This window comes from Schistocerca cancellata, chromosome 6 (assembly GCF_023864275.1).
Source record: "Schistocerca cancellata isolate TAMUIC-IGC-003103 chromosome 6, iqSchCanc2.1, whole genome shotgun sequence".
Classification (NCBI taxonomy): domain Eukaryota; kingdom Metazoa; phylum Arthropoda; class Insecta; order Orthoptera; family Acrididae; genus Schistocerca; species Schistocerca cancellata.
In genome coordinates, this window is record NC_064631.1 from 237,543,786 (window position 1) to 237,559,583 (window position 15,798).

Below are 15,798 nucleotides of genomic sequence, written 5' to 3' on the forward strand. Positions count from 1 at the left end.
GTCTTAGGGGCCTTGTCACGGACCGTGCGGCTCCCCCCGTCAGAGGTTCGAGCCCTCCCTTGGGCATGGGTGTGTGTGTGTTGTTCATAGTGTAAGTTAGTTCAAGTTAGATTAAGTAGCTTGTCGGCTTAGGGACCGATGACCTAAGCAGTTTGGTCCCTTTAGACCTTAACACAAAAATGGTTCAAATGGCTCTAAGCACTATAGGACTTAACATCTCAGGCCATCAGTCCCCTAGACTTAGAACCACTTGAACCTAACTAACCTAAGGGCATCACACACATCGATGCCCGAGGCAGGATTCGAAACTGCGACCGTAGCAGCAGCGCGGTTCTGGACTGAAGCGCCTAGAACCGCTCGGCCACCACGGCCGGCAGACCTTAACACAAATTTCCAGATTTGTATGTTTGACACTAAACACTGGCTTGTATTGGAAAGTGATGTTTCATATGGATTAGCACTTAGTATACAAATAACTAATTTTCACCACCATTTTGATATTAATAAACCAGAGACTAGTGTTGACTGTTTCTCACAAACATTACATACCTGTGACGCAGCCTCAATTCAGATATATCGACAGATGAGCAGTGATTAACTCTTCTGTATTTCATTACTATGCCTAATTCTGTGGGAAGGAAGAAAAACAAATTCCGAGACTGCTACCGCAGAACACACTTGCAACATACGCATATTAAAAAAAAAGTGGCTTAGCGGCTAGTGTCACGGTCTCTCCCATTTGCGTCGCGTGTTCGAAACCCGATTATTGTTTTTATTTGTTTTATTTAATTCTAGTTTTTCTTCATTTATCCACCCATGTTCGTAGAGGGCTAGTACAGGAACGTTTTTTATCAACGTAGGAGATACAAGGAGGTTATATTAATTGTAAAATTACAACTCGGTTTCACTATAAGCTCTGTATGTGTGTGATATTTTCAGGGATTGTGGTTCTTTCTTAAATTCCCATTTTCTTACCTTTCATTCTTATAACAATTCACAATTCTCATATTTTATTCTTATGTTTACTCTTCAGTAAGAATTAATGCATTTCTTTGGGTGATACAGATTGTAGAAACATTTCAAACATAGAGATTACGAACACCACGAGCATCACACGAAGGCAAGTTTTGCAAAGGGAAATTTCTCCAAATGAACCTCACTCAGGAAAGAAAGGTCATTAACATTCCTGAAAATCTCACCTGTTGCCAATAATTTCGCGGCAAAGTACACTTAACGGATCACGTCTCGGAAAACTGGTGCTTGCAGTAGATTATGAATCAGATACACTATTCTTCAAGTGGATTTGCAGCTCCTTGTGTTTACTGTGTTTGCAGTTAAAATTGAGGATGGAAGGTCGGCCAGTTATGCAGACGGGTCAGACCGTTAACCAGGCTTTCTGCTTGGAAGTTTTGAAAAGACTGTGAAATAGTGTGCAGCGGAAGTGGCCTAATCTGTGGCAGCCGGGTGACTAGTTTTCTCATCATGACAATACTCCCACTCACAGAGCCCTGTCTGTGCGCCCGTTCTTGACTAAAAATTATATGATCCCTGCTGCTCACCCCTCTTCCCCCATACTCACCCGATCTTGCCCCATATGACTTTTTTTTGTTTCCTAACACGAAGAGAGGTACGGAAGGAAAGTGTTTTGCTGATGTTGCTTAGGCGCGGGAAGAAAGGACGGAGGCGCTGTCAAACATGACAAAAGATGAATTTACACTATTTTTTGAAAAATGGAATAAAAGATTAGTGCAAGTATTAATGAAAGTGGAGAGTACTTTGAAGGGCATTGAAGATTTATGCTCAAAATGTGAATAAATAAGTTCAAAAAAAGAATGAGTTCAGTTTGTTTTGGGCAACCCCTCATAAGTCATATTTTCAGTTGGAATGGAATAGCTGACACATCGTTAACCGAACCTCATGAGATCCTTTTTATTACATCCCTCCACTGAGACCTTTTTGTTGCAATCACTACATACTGTTGGCGGGAAGCAAGACATGAGTAGAACGATTGTACAGCACTTGAAGAACAATTTTGACTTCTAAGTTTAACAAGGAGAATGTCGAAGTCGACAGTGTCGAAAGCTTTGTTGAAATCCCTAAAGAACATAATATTTGTCTTTTGTTTGTCCATTGCCTGTTTCAGTTAATCATTTACTTTTATAAGAGCTGTCGTTATGCTGCAATTTTGCCGTAAACAGACTGGTATTCATCTCAAACTTTATGGACGTTGAACAATTTGTAAGCTGTTCGTGAACTATATATTCTAAAGCTATGGATAATGATGGTAGAACGCAAGTAGACCTGTAGTTGGAAGGTTGTTTGGCAAATTCCTTTTTCATTTATGTGCATCGAGGCTGTTGGGAAAATACTGGAAGTCAGGGAACGGTTAAAAACGTACGTTATTTTTAGCAGTAGTGGATCGGCGAGAAAACTGAACCCATTTACCATGTCCTTCAGCTGCAGAACGAATTCGCGCAGTTGGCTTCCAGACCATGTTAAGGCTTAACAACTGCAGAAAAATATTCCTTCACACCTTCCACTGATACTTTAGGGACTCGATGGTTTGCGCCCATCAGCGTTGGTCATGTTCAGATGTCGACGTGGTGAAATACTCATCTAGATCCTCTATAGGAACTAAAGGTACAGCAGCAGATTTGGATCTATGAAAGCCCTCAGTTGGCAAGTGAGTGTACCTGAGTTTTTCATTTCTCATAGACTGGCTAAATCGGTTGCGTAGTTGTTCACAGAAGAGATGATTATCAAACACTGGAAGCCATTTGTATGTCCAGCATGTCATACTGATATTGGCGTTTGTGGTGATATGTACACCATGTTGCAAACTGTCTCATTAACCTTCCTGTTTTTAGACGAGCGTGTTTGTCGTATAACTTAATGAGTCTCTTAGTGACATTAGGTACTTCATTATTTGTGACGAAGTTATTTTCTGCCGTTGTCTGCCAAGAAATATCAAAGGCACCACCGCTAAGATTAGACACATTCAGGAGCATAAATCTCTAAAAATTGGCCACTCGCGGTTCGTTGTTTGGGAATTACAACGAAGATCATGAATACTACCCCATGAGAAGACAGGCCAGCTGCAGACATGTGGTCATGCGAATTAGTCTATTTCGACATTTGGTTGCGATTATATCGATAAACGTATGAGCGTCTGCTGTATGATTTTTAAGCCCAACTAGAAGCAGTTTTGGCTTTGAGTAGGAAAGTAAGCGCGTGGATTTGGATACGGAAGGATATTTGTTTAAAAAATGTGTATTCATATTTCATACTACAACAGGAGCTCATACAAAGATTCAAGAACTGACAGCGCAGATTCAACGCTAGAGAGCTGTCCAGCTTGGGATGGACTGTATGTTGCACAGATACGACACTTTCTGTTGACACGTTACATTTAAATGAACGTTTACTAACAACACTGCGAACTATCTGGTACAGCAGTGTTGTTCTACTTGTGTAGACTGGTGTTTCCATCCCTTCCAGATGCTCAGTCCGAGTTTCAGCTCCGTACAGACAGGCATCACGTGATGTTTTGGAGCGCCATTATTGAAGCTGTGTTTTTTTAGTATGTTACAAAAAAAATGGAATGATGAAGGCTTGTTAGACAGATTAAGGCAGAAAAAGCTTCGCAATGCTACCACTGCTCCTGCCTCAGCAGCCAGATACACTTGTGACAATTGCGGCGAGAGATGCCGTGCTGCCATTGGCTTGACAAGTCATATGAAAAAATGCAACCCATAAACACACAGACACTGCAACAATCATCTACCAAGATGTCGTGGCTCATATATACAAAAACTGTAACAGGAGGATTTAGAGCAACGTTATATAATAAAGTTTTGTGTTAAACTTGGGGAATCCACGTGTGTGACCTTTGAAAAATTTAAACAGACAGTCGGGACCACGCTTTACCAAGGTCACAAGTTTTTCGTTGGCGCAAATCAGTTTTTGAAGGCCGAGAATACGCTGAAGATGGACCTCGCCCAAGGAGACCTTCAACTTAAAAACTCAACGAAAACACTGAACATGTGCGTGCTCTTGTAAGATCAGACCGACGTTTAAACAATAAGGATGATTGGTGACCTGTTAAACACTTTCACAGTACATCAAATTTTGCCCGAACATTTGCACATGCAAAAGGTTTGTGCCAAAATTGTGCAAAAAAAGCTCACAACAGAGCAGAAAGACAATCAAAGAAACGTGTGCTTTGATCTTCTTGTGAGGATTGCCGGTGACCACGAAAAAGTTCAAGTCGTGTGATCAGACTTTTCAGTACGATATTGATACAAAGCGGTAAAGTGAGGAGTGGCACACTGAGAAATCTCCTCGACCGAAAAAAATCTCGAATGAACAAATCAAAGATCAGAACAATGCTGATTCGCTTTCTTGACGGTAGGGGTATCGTTCATATTTGCTTCAAGTCACACTATCAATCAACTGTTTTACAAAAATCCTTGAAACGCTCAGGAAAAGGGTGAATCGAGTGAGACCAGACGTTGCAGATAAGTGGGTGCTGCAACAAGGCAACACCCCTGCCACACGGACACTTCCATGACGGAATTATCGACCTCGAAAGCCATTCCCGTTGTTCCACGTCCCCGCTACCTACCTTACCTCAATCTTTGCGACTTTTTCCTTTCCCCAAAAATTGAAAAATGTCTTAACAGGATGTCATTTTGGGACTCTGGAGAACACTCAAAAGAATGTGACAGACATATTAAAGGCCCTACCAGTTGAAGCATTTCAGCTCTGCTACCAACACTGGGAACAACGACTTCGCCGTTTAATAGCTGCTGAAGGGAACTACTCTGAAGGGGACCAAATAATTGTTACAATAAAATAAAAACATTGGTAGATAAAAAATCCGTCACATTATTTTCCTTACACATCTCGAATTCTGCCACAAAGCCCTTCATAGGTTACATCTGTCATGTCACAGAAAAACAAACCGTAACCGTCAAGATTGAAATAACTGGAAGGCATATTCCGCTTAGATCATGTCTCTGAGGAGCATGTCATGAAAGCCGATGTCCTGCAACATGCAGCGGAACTCAGTCAAATGGGCTGGTAACGACTGCACGGTTGTGCGATCACGTTCAAGTGTAGAGCTACTATTGGTCGATTTCGCTATAAGCCTGCACACAGAAGGGACAGCTGTACCAGAAAGAAAAGTCGTTGACTCTGTGTCCTCCTAAAAGTTTTTACACAGTATTTCTTTGTTCCATAGCTTCGGTAAAGCCACAACTTGCAGCAGTATACCATTTTGCTATATGTGCCAAAGTGTCTCCGCATGAAGCAATTTAAGGATTCAAAACTGATTGCAAATAAAGTGAACAACAAGTATGGTTGAATGAGTAGTTAGTACGGGAATCGCCTTTGCACTCTAAAACAAAATTAGTACCTGCATCAGGGAGCAGGTGGTAATGTAGTATTAGTAATCTTCTCTAAGGAATTATTTAAAGTTCAAGGAACCTATTATACCACCATTTTTGTCTGTAATATTTTGTGCCATACATATACCACAGGAATATCTGACCTATCTCATATTTTCGCTTCACTGAAATAACTGAATTCATAATGCTTAGCACACCTCAGGAAGTCCTACTGTGATCTGCATTGTGTTCATATTTACATCGTCCTTTGGGAAGAAATTAAAAAATAGGTCGTAATTTTCATGAATATAAGTACAAATTATTACTAATTTCTTTTACTTATCTTCTGTCGTTTGTCCATTACTACTTGATACATGTTTGTCCTGTGGCATGATGTTCATGTTTCCCAAAACGATTCCAGGGTTAGGTATATAGATTCATACAAATCCGTAAACGAAATGGCACAGCTATTTCTTTCAACTTTTACATTTTATCAACAATTTTCTGAACTAATCACATCGAAACGAACTCAGGTTTCTAATACCACTCACTACATGAACATGGTCCATATTACTCCCACCAATAATTTTCGCTAAGGAAGTTACAATATACGTTTGTTTTATTCTTTCCATAAGGTGCAATAGTCAACACTAATGATAAAAATAGCAACTGCAGGAACAATTTTAACAAGGAGAACTTCGAAAACAGTTAATTACATAAAGAAATACAAAATGTACCCCGCAGTTTTGAATAAAGGTAATTTCGGTATATATATATATATATATATATATATATATATATATATATATATATATATATATATATCATCATCATCATTTAAGACTGATTATGCCTTTCAGCGTTCAGTCTGGAGCATAGCCCCCCCTTATACAGTTCCTCCATGATCCCCTATTAAGTGCTAACATTGGTGCCTCTTCTGATGTTAAACCTATTACTTCAAAATCATTCTTAACCGAATCCAGGTACCTTCTCCTCGGTCTGCCCCGACTCCTTCTACCCTCTACTGCTGAATCCATGAGTCTCTTGGGTAACATATATATATATATATATATATATATATATATATAGGGGAGAGTGGTCTACCTGGAGGATGTTTCCCTGTTGGAATTTGATTCTAGTGACCAATTTTAGAATCACATGAAGGGCCGCGCGCTAGAGGCCAACACAAGCAGTTTCCGTTTTCGGTACTTTTTATTGTGTCGAAAGACAAGTGGTCATGTTCGAGCAGCGTTCGTAAATATTGCGAGTTCGAAATATGTAAGTACTGTATAATATATTAAAGCTATTTCTAACTTCAGTTACAGAGTTTTATGGTAAGTAAAATTCTGTATAATTTTAAACTAATTAAATGGTGGCTTTTCACCATGCAACACTTGATATTTGGAAATGAACGGAGTTGCTTTATTGTCTCAACAATTTTCCCTGCGTCGTAAATGGAAATTTGTGTTAGTTGCCAATAGTTTCTGTGGTGTCACCGCCAGACACCACACTTGCTAGGTGGTAGCTTTAAATCGGCCGCGGTCCATTAGTACATGTCGGACCCGCGTGTCGCCACTGTCAGTAATTGCAGACCGTGCGCCACCACACGGCAGGTCTAGAGAGACGTACTAGCACTCGCGCAGTTGTACGGACGACTTTGATAGCGACTACACGTACGAAGCCTTTCTCTCATTTGCCGAGAGACAGTTAGAATAGCCTTCAGCTAAGTCCATGGCTACGACCTAGCAAGGCGCCATTAACCATTTCTGGAGAGAGTCTCACTTGTATTATCAAGAGCGATGTACCACAATGATGGATTAAAGTTAAGTAGTACCGCAGCTACGTACTTTTCTTTATAGCATTCATTAAGTATCCTGTTTCAGACCTCACGCCAGCTGGCGTGTGTAACGCGTGCATTTCGGCTACTTCCGAGTGGCGTGGCTGTCTTGCAACGCCACAACAGTTTCTGTTTCAGATTGTATTAAACTCGTGTCTGCTTTTCGGTAATACTACTTCTTAATTTCATTTCACTGACTGACTATTCTTGTGTAGTAGACTATTAAACACAATACCAACAAAATTTTTCTCGATTGCAACTGTTCTAAAACTGAATAGAAAATTTGTACCTAAGTATATGACCAAGTTGTAACAGTTTTTCACAGTTCGAGAAACTTTTCTTTTCCAGAGTAATTTTTGGAATATGAGAAAAATACGCGTAAAGTGAATGTTATGTGTTCATAATGGAGTACGCTAATGTATTAAACTTCTATTACAGGGATGGCCAGAGGTGAAAATCTGAAAAGTGTATCAAGACACAAGACTGCCTCTACGTATATTTAACACTGATACATACGCTGAGTTGACATAAGTCATGGAATAATTCCCAACTTCGTGCCATGCCTCCTTTTGCCCGGCATAGTGCAGCAATCGTCGTGGCATGGACTCAACAAGCTGATGGAAGTCATCTGCAGAAATACTGAGTCCGTTGTCTCCATAGCTGTTCATAATTGATAAAGTGTTGCAGGTGCAGGATTTTGCGCACGAACCGATGTCTTGATTACGCGCTGTAAATGTTCGACGAGATTCATGTCGGGCAATCTGGAGTGCCGAACCTTTCGCTCGAACTGTCCCGAATTTTCTTCAAACCAGTCGCAAACAACTGTGGCCCTGTGACATTGCGCATTTTCATGGAAACATATTGCCCATGAATAGCTGTAAGTAGTCTCCAAGTAGCGGAACATAACCTTTTCCAGCCAACGATCGGTTCAGTTGGACGAGAGGACCCATACCAGTCCCTGCAGACACAGCCCGCAACACTATGAAGCTACCACCAGCTTGCACAGTGCCTTATTGACAACTCGGGTCCATGGCTTCGTGGGGTCTGCGCCACACTCGAACCCTACAGGCAGCTCTTACCAACTGAAATCGGGACTCCTTTGGCCGGGTCACGGTATTCCAGTCGTCTAGGCCAGTGTTTATGGCCACGAGCCCAGAAGAGACGCTACAGGCGATGTTGTGCTGTTACCAAAGGCATTCCTGTAGGTCGTCTGCTGCCATACTCCATTAACGCCAAGTTTCGCCGTTCTTTCCTAACGTGGACATTGATTTCTGTGGTTACTTTACGTAATGTTGCTTGTGTGTTGGCACTGAGCAAACGTGGCTGCTCTCGGCTGTTAAGTGAAGGCCGTCGCCACTGCGATGTCCGTGGTGAGAGGCAATGACTGAAATTTGGTATCCTCGGCACATTCTTTACGCTGTGTATCTCCGTATACTGAATTCCCTAACGATTTCTGAAATGGAATGTCCCGTGCATATAGTTACAACTATCTTCCCGGTGGTGAGGCCATGATCACGTCGGAAATCTTATTCACTATCCCATGAGTTTTGGCGCCTCGGTTTGTATTTAACATTGATACATACGTGAATGTGGTGTACATGTCGTGTGAGCTTTAAATATACATTAAAAACAAATATTAACGTTTATTTAGTTTTATTGGGTCGCCTGTATACAATTACACTAATTTAGAGTACCTTATTTTTCATTAAATAATGCAAAGCCCCGGGAGTAGACAACATTCCATTAGAACTACTGACGGCCTTGGGAGAGCCAGTCCTGACAAAACTCTACCATCTGGTGAACAAGATGTATGAGACAGGTGAAATTCCCTCAGACTTCAAGAAGAATATAATAATTCCAGTCCCAAAGAAATCAGGCGTTGACAGATGTGAAAATTACCGAACTATCAGTTTAATAAGTCACGGCTGCAAAATACTAACGCGAATTCTTTACAGACGAATGGAAAAACTAGTAGAAGCCGACCTCGGGGAAGATCAGTTTGGATTCCGTAGACATATCGGAACACGTGTGCCAATACTGACCCTACGACGTATCTTAGAAGCTAGATTAAGGAAAGGCAAACCTACGTTTCTAGCATTTGTAGACTTAGAGAAAGCTTTTGACAATGTTGACTGGAATACTCTCTTTCAAATTCTGAAGGTGGCAGGGGTAAAATACAGGGAGCGAAAGTCTATTTACAATCTGTATAGAAAGCAGATGGCAGTTATAAGAGTCGAGGGACATGAAGGGGAAGCAGTGGTTGGGAAGGGAGTGAGACAGGGTTGTAGCCTCACCCCGATGTTATTCAATCTGTATATTGAGCAAGCAGTGAAGGAAACAAAAGAAAAATTCGGAGTACGTATTAAAATCCATGGAGAAGAAATAAAAACTTCGAGGTTCGCCGATGACATTGTAATTCTGTCGGACACACCAAAGGACTTGGAAGAGCAGTTGAACGGATGAATAGTGTCTTGGAAGGAGAATATAACATGAACATTAACAAAAGCAAAACGAGGATAACGGAATGTAGTCGAATTAAGTCAGGTGATGCTGAGGGAATTAGATTAGGAAATGAGACACTTAAAGTAGTAAAGGAGTTTTGCTATTTGGGGAGCAAAATAACTGATGATGGTCGAAGTAGAGAGAATATAAAATGTAGACTGGCATGGCAAGGAAAGCATTTCTGAAGAAGAGAAATTTGTTAACATCGAGTATAGATTTAAGTGTCAGGAAGTCGTTTCTGAAAGTATTTGTATGGAGTGTAGCCATGTATGGAACTCAAACATGGACGATAAATATTTTGGACAAGAAGACAATAGAATCTTTAAAAATGTGGTGCTACAGAAGAATGCTGAAGATTAGATGGGTAGATCACATAACTAACGAGGAAGTATTGAATAGGATTGGGGAGAAGAGAAGTTTGTGGCACAACTTGACTAGAAGAAGGGATCTGTTGGTAGGACATGTTCTGAGGCATCAAGGGATCACCAGTTTAGTAATGGAGGGCAGTATGGAGGGTAAAAATCGTCGAGGGAGACCAAGAGACGAATACACTAAGTAGATTCAGAAGGATGTAGGTTGCAGTAGGTACTGGGAGATGAAGAAGCTTGCACAGGATAGGGTAGCATGGTGAGCTGCATCAAACCAGTCTCAGGACTGAAGACCACAACAACAACAATGGGAGCCCAGAATTGACTAGTTTCATTAAAAATTTTAAATGTGTTATCAGTCATACATGAATGGCTACCTTTGGAGGTGCTTATAGCGCGATCGCATTTATTTGTTGGGGTCATTTCCCCAAACACATGAACCTTACAAAGTAATCGCTGGAAAGGTAGAATCTACAGCCACATTTTACAATGTTAACAGTTTTAGTTAGTGTTATTCCACTTGGAATTGACATCTTTGGACCGACCTTGGTGGGACGGACCTGTGAAAAATGCGGGCTACGATTCCTGACGGTGGCCTCTATCACGAAGACGAGGAGCCCGAGTTGGATGCGGGGATACCGTCGCCCAGGAGGGACGTAAGTCGGCTGCTGGCTCCGAGCAGGTCCGCGCGCCTTGGCAGCTGTCGTGCGAGGTAATTAGCCGGTGTTCAGGCTGCGCGCGACTTTAGGACCAGCGCGGGAAGGGGGGAGTGGGGAGGGGGGGGGGAAGGAAGGGGCGAGCCTCGGGATCGATTGTCAGGCGCAGGCTAGCAGCCTGCCGCCTGGCGGCTAATTAATTACTCACTGCATCGTCACGACTGAAATCTTGTGGCAGACAAAATAGCTCGCACTACGCTCGCCAATTAGGTCGAGACCTCTGGCAAACAACTCTGCTCCAAATCAGAGGCTGTGAACCTGTGTTAGCACACAAACAGAGAACTGTTGAACAATTCTTTCAACCATGGTTCCGATGTAGGCTGCCTTGTGATTGGAAATACGTAACAGTTCAAACTTGTGCAATAACCACCAGTGTTTCAACTACCTTCAACATAATTTTGTTTGTCCCATTTACTCTATACTAATCTCTACATTGTACGCATTGTGTATTACAACTTAACTCTTTACTAATTGTTTTTCTCCTACGCCTATTTCTAAATCTACATTCCGCGAGCCACCTTATGGCGTATAACTGTCAATTTCCGCTTTTCCTGTACCATTCGCCAAACGTTCACTGAAAGAACGATTGCTGGCGAGCATCTGTCTGGTCTCAAATCTCTCTAATTTTCGCAAAGCACAGCCCACATAGCACAAAGTGTGATATTGGTTGACTCTTCTAAGGACGTACACCCTCGGAAATTTAACAGTAGGCCGTACCGTGATGCTCAATACCTCTCTTGCAGCACCTGCCACAGGGGATGGTTCAGCATCTCCATGACGCTTTCACCCTAAGTAAATGAACTTGCAACGAAACGTATTGCTCTTCTTTGTGTCTTTTCTGTTTCCTCTGTCAGTTCTTTATGTTACAGATGATTCCTACAGAGGATATTTACCGTCTCAAGAAATGTCGTAATATGCGAGCTTAGCACGTGCTCGAAAATTCTGCCACTAATCGACGTCGGATATATAGGCCTATAGTTTTCTGCGTCTTTTTGATGATCGTACTTGAAAACAGGAATGGCATGTGCATTTTTGCCAGTCATTAGGAACGCTTCGTGACCCCAGAGACCTACGATACACGGCCGTTAGAACAGGGGCACGTTCTTTCGTACACTCTAAGAAGAATGGAGTAAGTATCCCGTCAGGTCCAGTGGCCTTTCCTCCGTTGAGCGATTTAAATTACGTGTCCCATTTTTATCTTTTACGTTCATTCGGAAAACAGTGTACCTACTATTAAATATTTACGAGGATGCCAATAACATACTCCATTTTCCACACCGTGTCACAGAATTCTTTCCTCTCACAGAATTCTCTTCTCTCAAAATGAAACCATAAAACTATACACCTCCAAATTCAGCATATGGTAGTAACGTAGCATTAAAATACATTCTGTCTCACTCTTCATATCGATAAAGCGGCGTGGTTGTTATGTGTTGCACAGTACTCGTATTTTTACTCATGGCTTGTCTTTATTTCCAGCGGTTTGTATTTACCTAATAGCAATTTCTGTTTTTCACCGTAGGTGTTAGCAGACAGATATTGAAATTTGTGGTTTCGTTTTTCTAAGTAACCAGTTGTCTTCTGACGAGTTTAACCTGTTATACCGGGTGTGTCTCCTAAGAGTCGTCAGGCGCATTTTCTCTGGTGTTTCGACAGATGTCCGTATTTCATTCTTGCAACGTGTAGCTGGTGTCAGCCCAAACAGATTCTGCTCATGCCTTTCATACGGCACCCACTGTACACACACCAGAAAAAGTTTTTCATCATCCCAGTTCCCAGAACTCCTGAACATAGTAGTTGACTGTGGATATTATATCACAGACACAGTTCCTTTGACTGTTCAGAGATGTCAGTAAAACCGTCAAAGATGTAAACAACTATGCATGGTTCAAATGGCTCTGAGCACTATGGGACTTAAGATCTGTGGTCATCAATCACCTAGACTTAGACCTACTTAAGCGTAAAGACATCACACACATCCATGACCGATTCGATCCTGGGACAGTAGCAGCAGCGCGGCTCCGGAGAAGCGCTTTGAACCGCTCGGCCACAGCGTCCGGCAAACAACCATGCATGAGCAGTGCCTACTGGATGGAGGGGGTCCGACAGCCGACCAGTTCCAGTAATTCCACCAGGGAGGAGGTACACGGCTAGTGTCGTCTGTAGTTCAACCATACATAGACGGTCAATACCGTGGTTCGATCGTGTCCACATTGTTACTTTGTGTCAGGGAGGGCTCTCAACAAGGGAAGTATCCAGGCGTCTCGGAGTGAACCAAATATGTTTTTCAGACGTGCAGGAGATACAGAGAGACAGGAACTGTCGATGACACGCCTAGCTCAGGTCACCCAAGGCCTACTACTGCGGTGGATGACCGCTACCAACGGATTATGGCACGGAGGGTCCCTGACAGTAACGTCACCATGTTGAATAATGCTTTTCGTGCAGCCACAGGACGTCACATTACCCCTCAAACTGTGCGCAATAGGCTGCATGATACGCAGCTTGAGTCCTGACGTCCAATGGCGAGGTCCATCTTTGCAACCACGACACCATGCGGCGTGGTACAGATGGGCCCAACAACATGCCGAGAGGACCGCTCAGAATTGACATCAAATTCTCTTCACCGATGAGTGTCACATATGCCTTCAACCAGACAATTGTCGGAGACATGTTTGGAGGCAACCCGGTCAGGCTAAACGCCTTAGACACAATGTCCAGCGAGTGCAACAAGGTGGCGCTTCCCTGCTGTTTTAAGGTGGGATTATGTGGGGCCGACGTGGAAGGTGCCGTAACGGCTGCACGGTACGTGAATGCCATCCTCCGACTGATTGTGAAACCATATCGGCAGCATATTGGCGAGGCATTCGTCTTCATGGACGACAATTCGCGCACCTATGGTCCATATATTGTGAAAGACTTCCTTCAGTATAGCAACATCGCTCGACTACAGTGGCCAGCATGTTCTCCAGGCATGAACCCTATCGAACATGCCTGGAATGGATTGAAAAGGGCTGTTTATGGACGATGTGACCCACCAACCAATGTTAGGGATCTACGCCGAAGCGCCGTTGAGTAGCGAGACAATCTGGACCAACAGTGCCTTGATAAACTTGTGGATAATATGCCACGACGAATGCAGGCATGCATCAATGCAAGAGGAAGTGCTGCTGGGTATTAGAAGTACCGATGTGTACAGTAATCGGGACCACCACCTCTGAAGGTCTCGCTGTATGGTGGTACACATGTAGTGTGTAGTTTTCATGAGAAATATAAAGGGCGGAAATGATGTTTATGTTGGTCTTTGTTCCAATTTTCTGTACAGGTTCCGGAACTCTCTGAACCGAGGGGATGCAAAATTTCTTTTGATGTGTGTCGAAGAGAAACAAAATTATTTTTAAATCGGAAATTTACGTTCGAATTCGATATAGCGCTCCTAGGTTAGAGTGTATTGCGTTATTAATTTTATTGATGTGCGTTAACAGAAGCAGTACAACATGACTCATAAGCAGTACTCCAGCAGCTAGTGAGTAGCTGCATGGCGGTAACAGTCAGCATTGACCTTGACCGTGCGTTGTTACTGGAGTGCTGGTATTCCTCGTGTTTTACTGTCCTTGTTGATACAGATCGTAACACGAGTACCACAACTTGCTGATACGGGGACCGCTCTTTCGAATGGGCACTAAAATTGCACTTTAAAAATCATTTTGTTTGCAACGAAGAAGAAATCAACGCTTTCCATCGTCGCTGAGAGTCACATGAAAGACGAGTAGCTTTTACTTGTTTGTTACAGTGGTGCCAGTAGAGAGAGAAAGTTGTAAAAACAAATCACAGGACTGAGGATATTGTCTAAGGAGATGATAGTAAAATAGAGGAAGACGTCGAACGCAGCATCTAGACATTTCTTAACTTGGTAACTTAGAAACGTGAACTTAAAATTTCCTTACATATTTGGAATTTCATAGCTCACTAAGCACGTTTATCAGTAAATAAGTTTTATTCGCTAATGATACGCTAAACTACCTTGGTGTTGCACTCTAGTACTTGAAAACTTTCGTTGAAGGTGTAATTTCAGGGAGGGCAGTGCAAACTAATTCCATCAGAGAGGCTCCTCGAACGGCAACCGGAGGACGCGGCGCGGCGAAGTTGGTCGCACGCGAACGCCTCAGAAACATTGATTTATGCGTGGCCGAGCGGGCCACGATTTATTGCAACACTCACACAAATTAACGACGGGAAGGACGGGCCTCCCGCCTACGTAATATACTCGCCAGCCTGACCGATGCGCTGCCGTCTTCCCATTTCAGGGACGGCCAGTGGTGGCTTCCTGGTCCCATGCCTCTCTGAAGGCTAAAGCAGAGATGAAAACAAGGCATTCACTATTACAAAATTATACAATTATTGACTACTTTACTGCATTTCCTGTAATGAAATTTGGCGTTGTCTAGTAGGAACAAGCAATTTATGTGGAAAAAACTTGACTAAAGCCTTGATCGCTTTTAGTTTATTTATTACAGATAGCCGGTTTCGACACTAATGGATCGTGATCAGAAGAAGTTCTCTGTTACGAAAATTATCAAATCCTCATTTAGTGCCAGTCGTGGTCACACAGCATTATGTGGGTGCTAGGTGAAGGGGATTGGCAATAAGAGAGGCGATTCTGGCACTCAGACTCGTTATCGAAAAGCAACTACAGAAAAATAAACCAACTTATATGGAAAAGGCATTTGGTAACGTTATCGGGCAAGAGATGTTCAGAGTGCTGAGGAAAAGTGAAATAAAGTAAAAAAACATCCGTGTGATACTCAGTTTCTATAAGAATGAGGTGGCAGTCATTAGGAACTGTCACCATGAACAAGAAGCAAATATTAGAAAAGGGGTAAGGCAAGGATTTGCTCTCTGTCCTCTTATATTCAGTGCTTACAACCAGGAAGTCATAGACCAAGTTCGAGAAACTACTGAGGTGGGGATCAAAATTAACGGGCAGA